General features: G+C 46.0%; 1 long non-coding RNA gene, 1 other non-coding gene and 1 pseudogene across 2 annotated transcripts; 1 reads left to right on the forward strand and 2 right to left on the reverse strand.

Moving 5' to 3' along the window:
- Positions 1-2,601: 2,601 nt before the first annotated feature.
- On the reverse strand, positions 2,602-6,572 carry LOC123133846 (uncharacterized). The gene is made up of 4 exons (XR_006465409.1): positions 4,912-6,572; positions 3,931-4,836; positions 3,398-3,614; positions 2,602-3,248 (listed from the first exon to the last, which is right to left on the reverse strand). It is a non-coding gene; the product is annotated as an uncharacterized lncRNA (long non-coding RNA).
- A 394-nt stretch (positions 6,573-6,966) lies between these two features.
- Positions 6,967-8,593, reverse strand: LOC123139032 (elicitor-responsive protein 1-like; annotated as a pseudogene).
- Positions 8,594-13,363: 4,770 nt separating this feature from the next.
- Positions 13,364-13,560, forward strand: LOC123140231 (U2 spliceosomal RNA). Its single transcript, XR_006469881.1, has one exon. It is a non-coding gene; the product is annotated as a U2 spliceosomal RNA (small nuclear RNA).
- The last annotated feature ends 204 nt before the right edge of the window (positions 13,561-13,764 follow it).

Genomic DNA, 13,764 nt, shown 5'->3' on the forward strand with positions numbered 1-13,764 from the left:
CAGGTGGTGGTTACAGCAAAAAAACTCAGCCCGTTGTAGCAAAAAATCCCACGCAAACGACCGCTCAACATAGATCCAACGAAACCAAAGTTGTCGTCGCCGGTAGCAGCAGCCACATTTGCTGGTTCCAGCATTCATAGCTGTGGTTGCAGCAGAAACAGCGGCGGCGCCACCATAGCAACACGGTTGTCGTCGGTGGTAGCTGCCGCTAACGCCGGTTGAAGCTCTAGTTCAGCCGTTGAAGCTTTTTCAGGCGACGGATGTAGCATTTTCAGCCGTCGGTTGCAGCTTTTTTGCAGTTGTGCTATTGCCGCCCCAGCTTCCCGTGTGGTGTTGAAACTTTTGAGCATATTGTATGTAGCTTTCTAGGACGCCGGTTGTAGCAAAAATCGAGTATGGATGCAGCAAAAATCATCGTCTCCACCGTGACGGGTTGCAACTCCGCCCTGAATAGACGTAGCAAAAAAGTTCGCCGGACGTAGCAAAAGCCCATGACGGTAGCAACAAAGAAAATCGTCGCTGCCGTCACGAGGTCACAACTCAGGCATGGATGAACGTAGCAAAAATCCTCGCCGGCTGTAGCAAAATCTGACGGTGATGGCATCAAAAATCTTCTTCTCCGTTTGGTTGCAACTCGCCATCAGAGGTAGCCATCCCTCGTCGTCGACCGGTTGCAGCTTTTCTCGCTGGTTCGAGCACACCCGTTGTTGGGTTCAGCTTGCTCGAGGGAACCATTCATGGCGGCCTCGAGCCTTTTCGTGTGGAGAAGGAAGGCAAAAAGGTAGGTGATGGGAGGAGGTAGGGAGCAGCTTGCTCGAGGAACAATTCATGGCGGCCTCGAGCCTTTTCGTGTGGAGAAGCAAGGGAAAAAGTAGGTGATGGAAGGAGGTAGGGGAAAAGCAGCAAGAGGCGCAGCCATGAATCACAGGAGCTTCGTCACGTGTGAGAAAAACAAGAGAAGGGAAAGAACGAGGGCGGAGGAGAACGAAGAAGGAAAAGATAAGGCACGGGATTTTTTTTAGTGCGTGGGTCCACTTCTTACGTGTCGTACTATGAATCGCTAAAGGTTGTGCGCGTGGATGCGACCGGCCGAATGTTAGGCCGGCGTCCCGGCCACAAATGATTACCTTAAGGAAACTACAGGAAATAACTAGGAAACTACCTAGTCCTTGCACGCCAAGGAAGCTGCTTGCCGTTGGTGCCCAACCGAAGACCATGGTTGACTCAACAGGCGAGATCGTCTCCCTCCTCCCAGTGAAGGACGCAGCCAACACGATGGAACTCTCCCGCCGCTGGAAACACATCTGGCCGTCACTGCCGCTCGACCTCGACGCCCGTAACTCAGCTGATATCAACTCCAACGGCCGGCTCATCTCACGTATCCTCTCCTCGCACGGCGCCGGGGGCGGGGGGCATATCCGGCGCCTAAGGGTAACCACCTGTGCTAACGATACAACCGCTAGCTTGCTACAAACCCTAGCGCAAAGGCGCATTATTGACGGTAGCCTCGCGCGTCTTGAGTTTCAAGGGCGCGCGCCAGCTGCTTTCCCTCGACATACTGGCCGCGTGGGACCTCCGGTATCTCGATCTCCTTAGGTGCCGCCTCGTCGACCCCTCACCCTCGAGCACCTTTGGCCCTGAATCACCTGCATGCATGGCGTGAAACTGGCTGACGTGAAGATGTCCGAGACATCGTTGCACCGTATGATTTCAGGCTGCCCGGTCCTACGTGAGCTACGCCTCCTGCGAGTCCATGGCCTCCGCCGCCTTCTCCCCCGCTCCCGTACGCTAGCCGTGGTGCACCGTGCATCTCGTGTATCCATACGTCCCACTTGACGAGATCTCGTTCAGGGACGCGCCCAATGTTGTTGACGTCGTGCTCGGGTACCACCGTCATACCTACGAGTTCTATACCCATCATAACCATTCTCGTTCTCAACATCAGGTTCAGTGATGCCGAGAAACTGAGCAAGGCTGCCGGGATGTTAAGTTTACTAGTATAATACCCGTGCATTGCTACGGGCTCCTTGTATATGACAATGGTTGTATGATATATACTTTACCCTCGTACAAATCATGCTTACCCATCATTGTTGACCTTTTTTTTATGTAAAGACCCTCTTTCTCACCCTGTCTCTCATCTCCACTCTCTTCTTTCTCTCTCTCCATCCATTTGCCTATTGTGCCCACATCTTCTCCATCCTCTCAAATTCCCTCAATCAGTTATTTAAGTGTTTGATTATACACAAAATAATATTTTTCAGGATTAATTATTATACTTGCCACCACAAGAGAAGGAATTTCATGGAAATTGTTGTGGGCAATTTGCTCTATCCTTAAAAAAATTCAGGAGCCATGGCAAAATATTTTTGTGGAGCACTACAACACACTCCACACATATGGTGGTGTAATTTTTCTGTTTCTGATAAGAAAACTTATAATTTTTGTATCTATTTGTGTGAAGCATTGTAAGCAGGATAGTTCAGTTATTGTGGATGTCATGATATGAACGGGAATATCTGCAAGTTTAAAATATTTGATGGCAATGACTATGATAAACCAAGTCATTACAAACACTACTTGCCTTGGTCCAAAGGATTCTCGAGATTTTAGTACTGTAATATCAAGTCAACACTGTTTAGAAAACTTAGCCCATTGAATAACCTTAGCAAGAACTTTTTTTACACAAAGCGAAGTGCTACTATTTATACATCAAAGCTTAACCAGCCTGCAGATTTTTCCTACATCGAAACCAATTAACTCTTCTATGAGGTAGTTATTTCACCGAATTGCAATTTTTTTCTGATTACCGCCATCCCCTTATAGCAGCACCCCTCATAAGCACTCCTACTTTCTACCAAGAACTTGAATATTCATCAAATGTTATTGTCTCATTTTCTTCCTTGACGTTAGAATCCGTATACTATTTATTTTAATGGATATAGGGTGCTTTGCTTCAACTATGGTATAGATATTCTGCCATGTCGTTTGTAGAACCGTGTCTACTTTGTAGTATCCAATGTATCGTGCACCTGCGTCTTCTCGCCTTATATTCTCAACTGCAGATAAGGCTTCGAAAACAACGGTCACGTGCAAGATCTTGGCTAAAAAAAAGACATTGATGGTAGCTATCTGTAGGCTTTCTTCAGTCACCAGCTCTGACTGTGGTGTCTCCGCTGATAATTCTACCTTGGTTGTAGGCAAGTAGGCTGGTATGTTCATCTAGTATCAGGAACTCCTCTTCACATCTGAATTTTGGCGAAACAACAATTCTACTGAGAAAAGAAGCATAATCATGGAGGTAGCTCAGTTTTCAAGGCATAAGCCTGGTAGGCTATCCCAAAAAATGAACAACCATCATGAAAATCCATATGGGAAGGGAGTATTAATTACTAACCAGAAGAACTTGATGCCGAGGAATGGTCATTATGCGTGCCCAAATAAAAGGAATTGATTATAACTTGGAAGATTATGCGTACCTAAAAGAATAACTGAGTAGTGAATGCTCAAGCATCAAAAACTTTTCTACTGGCTTTTCCTTACCACACATCAAGTCAATCTTAACATTTTTCCGACCCCATGTCTTCTCCCTTCAGCGGCAACTTAGAAGATTTCTGCACACAGGGTAAAATCATGAAGCACTTGTAAAAGAATCTGAAACTACTATACTTAACTATAGAATAAATACAAGACATATCAGACTTGAGTATAGAGCCAACGTTCAACATCTTTCAACCATTTTAAACAAAATGATGACAGATCCACTACGCCCCTTGCTAGCTCACTAAAACGCCTTCCCACAAAATCAACACTGAACACTCGTGGCGCTGAATAAAATAAATCAACAGCACTTCCCCCAAATAAATGTCAATCTGGACATGAAACTGTATGGATAAATCAATAACGATTTTGGTATGCCTATGTGTGTACCTGCGCATCATGACAAGACATACTTTGCCATCCATGGGAACGAGGCTGAAACTGTACACGCCGGCCTTGGACAAGGATATCGAAGTGTTGACCGGCAGTAGGGGAAGGAAGAACTATGCGGAGAGGCGCTAAAGGGGTGCTCTCCCTCACAACTATTCCATGGCCGACCGCCACAGTGAGCCGACCATCATATTCACAAATGCAGGGACCCCTTGACTGAAACGTCGACCATGCCTCAACCGGCCAGCATCAGCGCATTGCCACCACGCTCATTTCTGCACTCCCTCCTCTCTTTCATGGATGGCACAAGGGGATGGGATGAGACGGATGGGAGGCAACCCTTCTCCTCTCTTTCAAGCGGGTCATGGAGCTGCATTTTTACATGAGATTACATGGAGCTAATGTAGTGATCAATTATGAACTGTTTATTCGGTACAACTTATCTCCAGAGAGTAACTGCCACATACGGCATGAAACGAAAAACAATTGAAGCACAACTCAAAATATGGTTAAGCAAAGCCTGGGACAAACCTTGGTGCCAATAGATAAATTATTTCAGTAAGCAAATGTAGATAAGAATAAACAACCAGTACTATAAATATCAAGGACCTACACAGTAACACATGCAAATTTGGCTCCAGGGCACTACTATTGCATGCCTTTTGCTCCAGGTCAACAAAAAGTTGAAATTTTCTTAATACAATTACAATTATGTGGCAAATTGCTGAGCTAATTCAAATCTGTTGAAGTAAGATCAATTTATTAAATCAATGAACAACATCAAGTGTTACTTACAGGGGCTGGACACTCGTAATCGATACCAGCAGAATTGATTCTTTTGCGACACTTCTCATCCCGCTTTACAATTCCTTGAAGCATCCTCTAGTGCTCTTCTACTATTTTATCCTAGTAACACAAAACAACTTATATTAATCTACATCATAAAATTTTGCACTCCAGCTGTAGTTAGCAATAGATTACCTTACTAAGCCTCTTCCTGTTCAATTGCTACCCGGTGGTACAAATCCCTTCCGCACACCTTTCCATCTAGAAGAGATACACTATACGGACATTGTAGATCATAAGAATTATGTTCTCATTTTAATCAAAACGCAAATAACAGTAACTATGTACACCTATATGTTACAAAGTACAGGGAAAGAAAACTGTAGTGCTGTGAGTTACTGCAACCTCCGTATAAAGTACACAAAAAGAACAAGGATTCAAGAACAAATACAGGCACATAAATGAAATTTAACACAAGAAGCTTGCAAGTTCTTGCAAGAGCTTACCACCAATTCTTAAGCTTACCGGCTGTTTGGCCCACCTAAACTGGATGTTCCATTATGAAAATCGAGTAGCAGAGGCGAACATCTACAATGCTATAAATGAAAATGAACTAATCAAGTATTCATACAGATCAAAGTGAATACCATTAAACAACAAGCGGCAAGATGTGGAATTCATGGTAGCACATCTTCTTCATGTTCGAGAGAGCCCGGCGAACACAGCAAGCCGTAACCACATACCTAATGCCTTCTATTCCACTCCTTCTGTTCTAGAGATGCACGCCCAATGCTGACGTGACCTATCAATTGGGCACTTTTTAAACTTTAGCAAACCTTTTGATGGTCCTCACGTACAGCGAGAGATGATTGTGCATTATACATCTGATATACGAAATAAAAGGTGTCACTTACTGTGAGGGATGATCGCGTATTAATTTAATATTTACATATGATGGAATAAGCACATAATGTAGCGGCAATGTTTGTCTCTACTTATTATTTGGCCACAACAAAGATAGCGTTTTTGTGACAGCAAGAAACATAAATAGGAAAACCTACAATGTATATATGAGAAAATCAAATTAAAACAAACACATGATTATAAAAGCACGTAGAGAGGTAGAACTGCATCATGGACCTGCAATTGAAGAGCACGTAGGTGTATCAAGAAACAACTCTTAACCAAAACTGGAAATAAATAAATAATAAATACAATCTATACCAGGCCTCGCAATGTCATAATCATTGTTTAAACGGCATACACATTGTCTGTACAAAAAAGAGCTAGAACAAAAATTAAAATCTGAAACAAAATTCAAAACCGGAACCTTTGTATGGCAGGCAATGAATAAGTTATAAAGCAAGATCTAGCAAGCAATCTAGCTATACACGTACAGAGTTTAATATCAAGTGGTTGAGTTAGGAAGATCTAGCCAGCAATCTAGTCCCTGCACGTGAACTGGGATGATGATAAAAAGGAAAAGGAGGGAGTGTCACTCTTTACATGAACATACCAACCTCAGATCCCGGCCAGCCCCAGCAAGCCCTCGCCAGGAACGCACACGGGCCCCGCCGCTCGGTCCCCAGCCCGCACGGCCACACAGGACTCCCGCACTGGCAGCAGCCCGAGGGGCCTCCAAGCCGATGCGCGATCCGGCACGGAGGAGGGGCTGGTCCCGAGGAGCGGGGACCCGGCGAGTCAGTCCGTCGGTCAAGAAAGACAGTATAAGAAGGTCCCTACCCCTAGCCTCAGAGATGTGAATTGTGAGCGGCACCACGGATAAGCGCAGATAAATATGGGGTAGACCAAAAACCATAAATTTCTGACACTGATAAAAGGCGGTGCATATGCCTTTGGCACCGTGATAGAACCACTGGCCCATTTTCCCTAAGTAAATCAACAGTACTATTCAATTTCCACACATCAGGCGAAAGTAGCACCAGGATTTTCCTCACCTGATGATTGCCATACTGTACAGCAAGGCGAGCATCTCGTCTGACTCCAGCTTATCATCTGAAGCCACTCCGGTCCTAGAGGAAAATTTTCTATCACATATATAACTTCGTTCCAAATCAATCCACACGCAATAGAAAAAGGTTGGAACTGCGCATCCAAACAACGTACCGGAAGAAGGGATCCCGCAGCCTTATCTCGAAGAGGGCCGCAATGACCTCCACGGGTATCGGGAGGCAGCCCCTACTCCGCCACGCCGCGGTCTGCACCAATGAAACAGTCAGAGATTTCTCATCATCCACCTGATACTTTTTTTGGGGGGGGGGGGGGGGGGGGGGCTTCAGGAAGAGCATACCTACCCTGCGAAGAGCAGCGCCAGGGTCGGGGTATGGGGAGAAGATGGCGTCGCAGACGAAGCGCCACTCCGCCCAGCTCGACCATGACACCAGCTTCCGGGTGGTGGCCGGTGGCCGGGTTCTGCTGCGACGAGCCGCTCTCCATGCCAAGGGTGATCAGATCAGTCACATTGATCCTGCATCACACAACAAAATGTCAGCAATTTTCTTTCTTCTTTTGACTTGTTAAGGCTGCTTTAGCTATATAGCATGAATTGTAAATAAAGCATGCGAGTAAGAAGAATACAAAACAAAATATCACGTAGTAGGAGTATGTCATTGTGTCAGATCTCCAAAAAAACATGATTTTTTTGTGTGAAGTGGTACCTTTGGATGGTTCATTAGAAATACACTGAAAAGCAGAGGAACGAAGAGAAACAGAGTAGAAAGGGATAGAAAGAGACTCCATTTGACTTGTTGAAATGAAAATATTATAGGTATCCCCCGTAAACAAAATATTTGTATGTATGAGCTCATGATGGGGTGCATAGTATTGCATTATTCCACATACGAATTTGACAATTCTAATCTTATGATCCAGAAAAGTCACCCCACAGAAAGAGAAAAAAAATCCTCCAATTGTTTTCTTGAAAATCAATCCTACACCCAAAAGTAGGAGCAGCACTCACGTTGCCTGGCCGAGGAAGTCGTCGCTGGAGAAGTTGTCGTGGTCCATGATCCGGAGGAAGAGCTTGTGCTGCCCGTTGGCGGCGGAGGAGTTGATCTGGAACCGGAACACCTCGTTCCAGCTCGGGTTCCTCCCCTCATCTGCATCATTTTACAGCACACGGTGAGCCACAGCCTCGCAGGGCATGCACGGCTCCTGGATCTATTTTGCCAGAGTCAACGGCCGTTCGTTGCTCCGTTCCAACATCCAACCAGGAGTATCATCATCATTTGCAGCAGCGAAAACCATGAAGAGGAAAACAAAACCAGAAGCTGCGGAGGCACCGACCTCGGGAGGTGCTGCTCTTGCGCTCCTGCTCCGGTACTGCACGATCACATACGGGTCTATCTTCCCTGCACGCACATACATACAGGTTAACACGAAGATGAATCTCCAATTCTGAACCGAACACAAGAACACAAGCGAGCACAAAATCGAGGGAAACCAAGAAGATACCACCACCACCACCACCACCACCACCAGGAAATTCGAGGGGGGCACTCACCTAGGAAATCGCTGCCGAAGAGGCCCTTGGAGTCCACAAGATGCACCTCAAGAACCAGTCTCCATAGCCGAGCGGCGCCCTTCATCATGGCCGCCGTTTGGGGAGGGACGCGATCCCGGTCGCGGCGGCGTGATTCGGACAGCGGAGTGGATACTGGGGACGGCGGCGCAGGCGCGGCGGCGGTGGGATTCGGACAACGGAGTCGATACGGGGGACGGCGGCGCAGGCACGGTGGCGGCGGGCGGCGCACGGCGGGGCGGAGCAAGAGGTGGCGGCGAGATGGATGTCGAGGTGGGATCGAGGAGGCAAGGTCATGCGGGACTGCGGGGTGGCGGCGGAGAACGATCTGATGTGGGCACGAGGCATCGATCGTAGGTTTTTTTTTTTGGCACGGGTTTTTTTCGCGGGAGGAGGATGACGAAAAAAAATCAGAGGTGATGACGAAAAAAAACCAGCAAAAATAAATCGTGCAGACTATTTAACAAGTCGTCCATTAGGAGTAGAGATTCCCAACCTTGCAGCAACTTCGGATTTGGTGTCTCAGCTTTGGTTTCAAAAATAAGTTGGATGCATTTGGATCATGGCAACCGCGAGGAGCTGATACGGTTATCTGCCTACCAAAGCATCTTAAACAAGTACGATTGCTAGGGTACTGCGGCACCAGAGGGGAGATGCAATTTGCAAGGTTTCTTATGGCTGCAGGAAAAACTATCACGGACATTCAAATTATTCATGCTACTAACTGGAGCCATAAGAGTATCGACCATCAGAGAGACTTCATATGTTCACACGGTAAAGGCTCGTCTACAGTTCAAGTGTACTTTAAGAAGAACAACAATATAGACGAATGCCGTAGAAATGCTGACAGTTCTGTGCGCCTGGCTGGTTTTATTTGACCGTATGGTAATTAAGTAAACATGTAATTTGAAGACAATCATTGCCACTAGCCTCCTCTGGGATTGTCTCACTTTGTTGCTATTTACAATATGACATGGACTTTTGTTTTCCCCATACACAAGTTTTAACTTGAGGGCAAAACTCCTTTTTTGCATCGAATCAGGGAGCTTTACTAAGATACCCCCTCCCGTTCCTAAATATAAGTATTTTTAGACATTTCAAATGGACCACAACATACGGATGTATGTAGACATATTTTAAAATGTAAATTAACTTATTTAGCTCCGTATGTAGTCACTTGTTGGAATATCTAAAAAGACTTATATTTGGGAACAGATGAAGTATTATATTCCGATTGCAATCAGAGCAAGCCAACTATCCATCCACTCGAAGCCAACTATCAAGCAACCATCTGATACATCCAGCTCGCCGGGACCGCAACACAAACAAGCACAAAAGCAAAAACAAGAGAAACAAAAGAGAAGCAAATGCCGGCACCGGCAGATCAACGAAGCGAAGGAGACTGTGATATGTACGTGACCAAAAATGCTAAACCTACGAAAGAGGATATGTAAGGTTACGAAACGTTCCAAACTAATCTAAACCCTCCCCCTATTTTAGGGGGGGTGGGCCCCTCACTCCCCTAAACACCAATCCAATTCTTCCACGTACGTAAACTTAAGTAGTTCCTTTACGTAGGTATAGCATTGCCGGTACGCGGCTCCCCCTAGTACTGGTATTTTCTGTGTTGATGTATCAGATGCACCAAGGATTAAAGAATTATTAGGTGTCATGTATAAATATGTCATGGCTGTACAAAAGATGTGTTTGTTTGTGTCTTGCCGAAGTACGCAGACGGTGACTTCATAAATCTCAAGATGATATGCCGGCTCAGTCTCTCGAAGGTGCTCATAGGGGTAGGGTGTGCGTGCATGCGTTCATAGGGATGAGTGTATGCGCGTGAAGTACGCAGACGTGCTTCCATGCTGGTATGGATCAGGCAATCAAGGGAAACACATGCATGCATGTGGGCCCAGTCAAAGATTGAGTAGATCGAAGGGAGGGCAAGGGGCTCCCCCTTCTGGAATGACCTGTAGTCGGTCATATACCGGCGTTCGCCATGCGGGCGAAATTTTCGATTGGGAACGGCCGCTCGACCCGCTTCTGGACGGATAGGTGGCTAGGTACCCAACCTCTCTGGAGGGACTTCCGGGACTTGTACGAGCTGGCCGTGGACCCATCCATCACGGTGGCGGTTGCGCTTGTGGCTAGTCCTCCCGTCATCTATTTTAAACGAGAACTAAACGGGTTAGAGCAGACCAAACTTGTGGCTTTGCCGCACCTAATTAACCCGATTACTCTTTCGGGCGATCCAGACACGGTGAGCTGGGCGCTCACCAGCTCTGGCAAATTCTCGGTTAACTCCTTGTACCGAAGGTTGTGCCGAGGGACGGCACAACAGGCGATTGCGGGGCTTTGGAAAGCGCGGTTGCCCTTGAAGATTAAACTCTTCATGTGGCAACTATTCCGCGATAAGCTGCCGACCTCCCTAAATGTCGCTAAACGCAATGGGCCGGCTACTGGCACTTGCGCGCTGTGCGGGGAGCCAGAGGACGCCAGCCACGTGTTCTTCATGCGTTCCCTTGCTAGATTTGCTTGGAGTGCGGTGCGGACCGCGGCGGGTGTCCAATGGGACCCCAGATCGGCCGCGAGCTTACTCACCTTTTAGATTCGATTCATGGGTGTGCTAAATGGGTGATGTGGAGTTGTGTAGGGGCACTTCTCTGGTCTATATGGCTAACTAGGAACAAATTTACAATTGAGGGTTGCTTTCCTTCACATCCGGCTAACATTCTCTTCAAATGCAACCTTCTATTGCAGCAGTGGAATCCGTTGGGGAGGCGCAGGGATACTGAGCTGATCAACACCGCCCAAAAACGTCTGCTGCAAGTGTACGTGATGGCTAGGGAGCCTTGACTATGGTGCCTGCCCATGGTCCCTTTTGTTGCTTGACGAGCCTGCGCGCTCTGTACGGGCTTTGCCCTGTAGTTCGTCTCCGGTTCTGTTGCGTCGCGCATGAAACCTTTCGATGATCCTTTTGCGCTGGCCGAGTAGGCCTGTGGTGTTGTATTAAGACTTGCTGTCACGCTGCCTGTTGTGGCTTTATTAATTTAAAGTCGGACGCTTGGTGCGTCTTCGTTCTAAAAAAAAAGATCGAGTAGAAGCTACATGGACATGCATGAAGAAGTAGGCCAAGGTTTTTTTTAGGGGAAATCATGCCGCTTTATTTAACCGAAACTAGGAATGTCGTATGAAATTACATCTAAAATAAAATCTGGTGGCGAATCTGCCCAAAACACAGAACGGTTCTCCCATACCCCTACTTTCTTGGTGTCTCAGCTTTGGTTCCAAAAATAAGTTGATGGATGCATTTGGATCATGGCAACCGCGAGGAGCTGATACGGTTATCTGCCTACGGAAGCATCTTAAACAAGTACGATTGCTAGGGTACTGCCGCACCAGAGGGAGATGCAATTTGCAAGGTTTCTTATGGCTGGAGGAAAAGCTCTGACGGACATGCAAATTATGCATGCTACTAACTGGAGCCATAAGAGTATCGACCATCAGAGAGACTTCATATGTTCACACGGTAAAGGCTCGTCTACAGTTCAAGTGCACTTTAAGAAGAACAACAATATAGACAAATGCCGTAGAAATGTTGACAGTTCTGTGCGCCTGGCTGGTTTTATTTGACCGTATGTTAATTAGTAAACATGTATTTTGAAGACAATCATTGCCACTAGCCTCCTCTCTGGGATTGTCTCACTTTGTTGCTATTTACAATATGACATGGCCTTGTGTTTTCCCCATACACAAGTTTTAACTTCAGGTCAGAACTCCTTTTTTGCATCGAATCAGGAAGCTTTACTAAGATACTCCCTTACTCCCTCCGTTCCTAAATATAAGTATTTTTAGACATTTCAAATGGACCACAACATACGGATGTATGTAGACATATTTTAGAATGTAAATTAACTTATTTAGCTCCGTATGTAGTCACTTGTTGGAATATCTAAAAAGACTTATATTTGGGAACAGATGAAGTATTATATTCCGATTGCAATCAGAGCAAGCCAACTATCCATCCACTCGAAGCCAACTATCAAGCAACCATCTGATACATCCAGCTCGTTGGGACCGCAACACAAACAAGCACAAAAGCAAACACAAGAGAAGCAAATGCCGGCCCCGGCAGATCAACGAAGCGAAGGAGACTGTGATATGTACGCGACCAAAAATGCTAAACCTACGAAAGAGGATATGTAAGGTTACGAAACGTTCCAAGCTAATCTAAACCCCCCCCCCCCCCTATTTTCAGGGGGGTGGGCCCCTCACTCCCCTAAACACCAATCCAATTCTTCCACGTACGTAAACTTAAGTAGTTCCTTTACGTAGGTATAGCATTGCCGGTACGCGACTACCCCTAGTACTGGTATTTTCCGTGCTGATGTATCAGATGCACCAAGGATTAAAGAATTACTAGGTGTCATGTATAAATATGTCATGGCTGTACAAAAGATGTGTTTGTTTGTGTCTTGGCCGAAGTACGCAGACGTGCTTCCATGCTGGTATGGATCGGGCAATCAAGGGAAACACATGCATGCAAGTGGGCCCAGTCAAAGATTGAGTAGAAGCTACATGGACGTGCATGAAGAAGGAGGCCAAGGCTTGCTACGTTCGGTTCCTATTAGATTGAGAAGACATTTGCACGAGTCGTGCAACTTCACGTGGACGTCACAATATCTTTTGTTCAAACGGCAACCAATCGGAATAATATTTCAGTTCTTATTTCTCTTTTTACCATGTAAGGAAAAGGCATGCTCACAGATGAGATCTCCACGATCATTTTATCTCTCTACTACCAATCAGGATAGGGGCCACCTAGTCACACACGGCGCATGGAGATCAAGTTAGTTAGGTTGTTTTTTTTTTTTATTACATTTATTTTTCAGCCGTGAAGCAAGAAGCAACATTAGCGGGCTATTGAGGCATCTGGGCTGCTATACTTTAGCTGGGCCAACAAGTCCAAATCGGGAGAAATAGCCCGGACGCACAGGATTAGGTTTCTAATGACCCGTTGTTGGTTTAGTACCACCTCGCCTGAACAACAGAGAGTAGCGGTTCAGAGAGCTGTATAAAGGGAGACCCAGGGCAGTGTTTTGAAGCATACCTTTCTCGGCCTTTTGGCTAAGATCAAGTGTAGTATCTGTTCTTATTAGTTTAATATTTGATATGTGGTCCATGTGCCCATAATGATATTAAATTTATTTTTTATGGGGGAGGGTCCACCACACTAGCTTGCTAGTGGGGCACTCGTGTGTTGCCTGGGCGTGGCACTACTGCCCAGGCCAGGCGCACCCCAACCAATACAAAGCAAAAAAAAAAGACTTAAAATATGTGTGTGAAGATCCACCACAGTGCTTGTTGCTTGTACAAAGCTTACACCGGATGTTACAGCCAGTTCTTTCTTGTCCCATCTCCCCTTTCTTTCCTTGTCTGAAATTCTGAATAATATGACATGCATCAGAACAAGTATTACTGTAGATGCTTATATATGTTGTACAATG

This window comes from Triticum aestivum, chromosome 6B, assembly GCF_018294505.1.
Source record: "Triticum aestivum cultivar Chinese Spring chromosome 6B, IWGSC CS RefSeq v2.1, whole genome shotgun sequence".
Lineage (NCBI taxonomy): Eukaryota > Viridiplantae > Streptophyta > Magnoliopsida > Poales > Poaceae > Triticum > Triticum aestivum.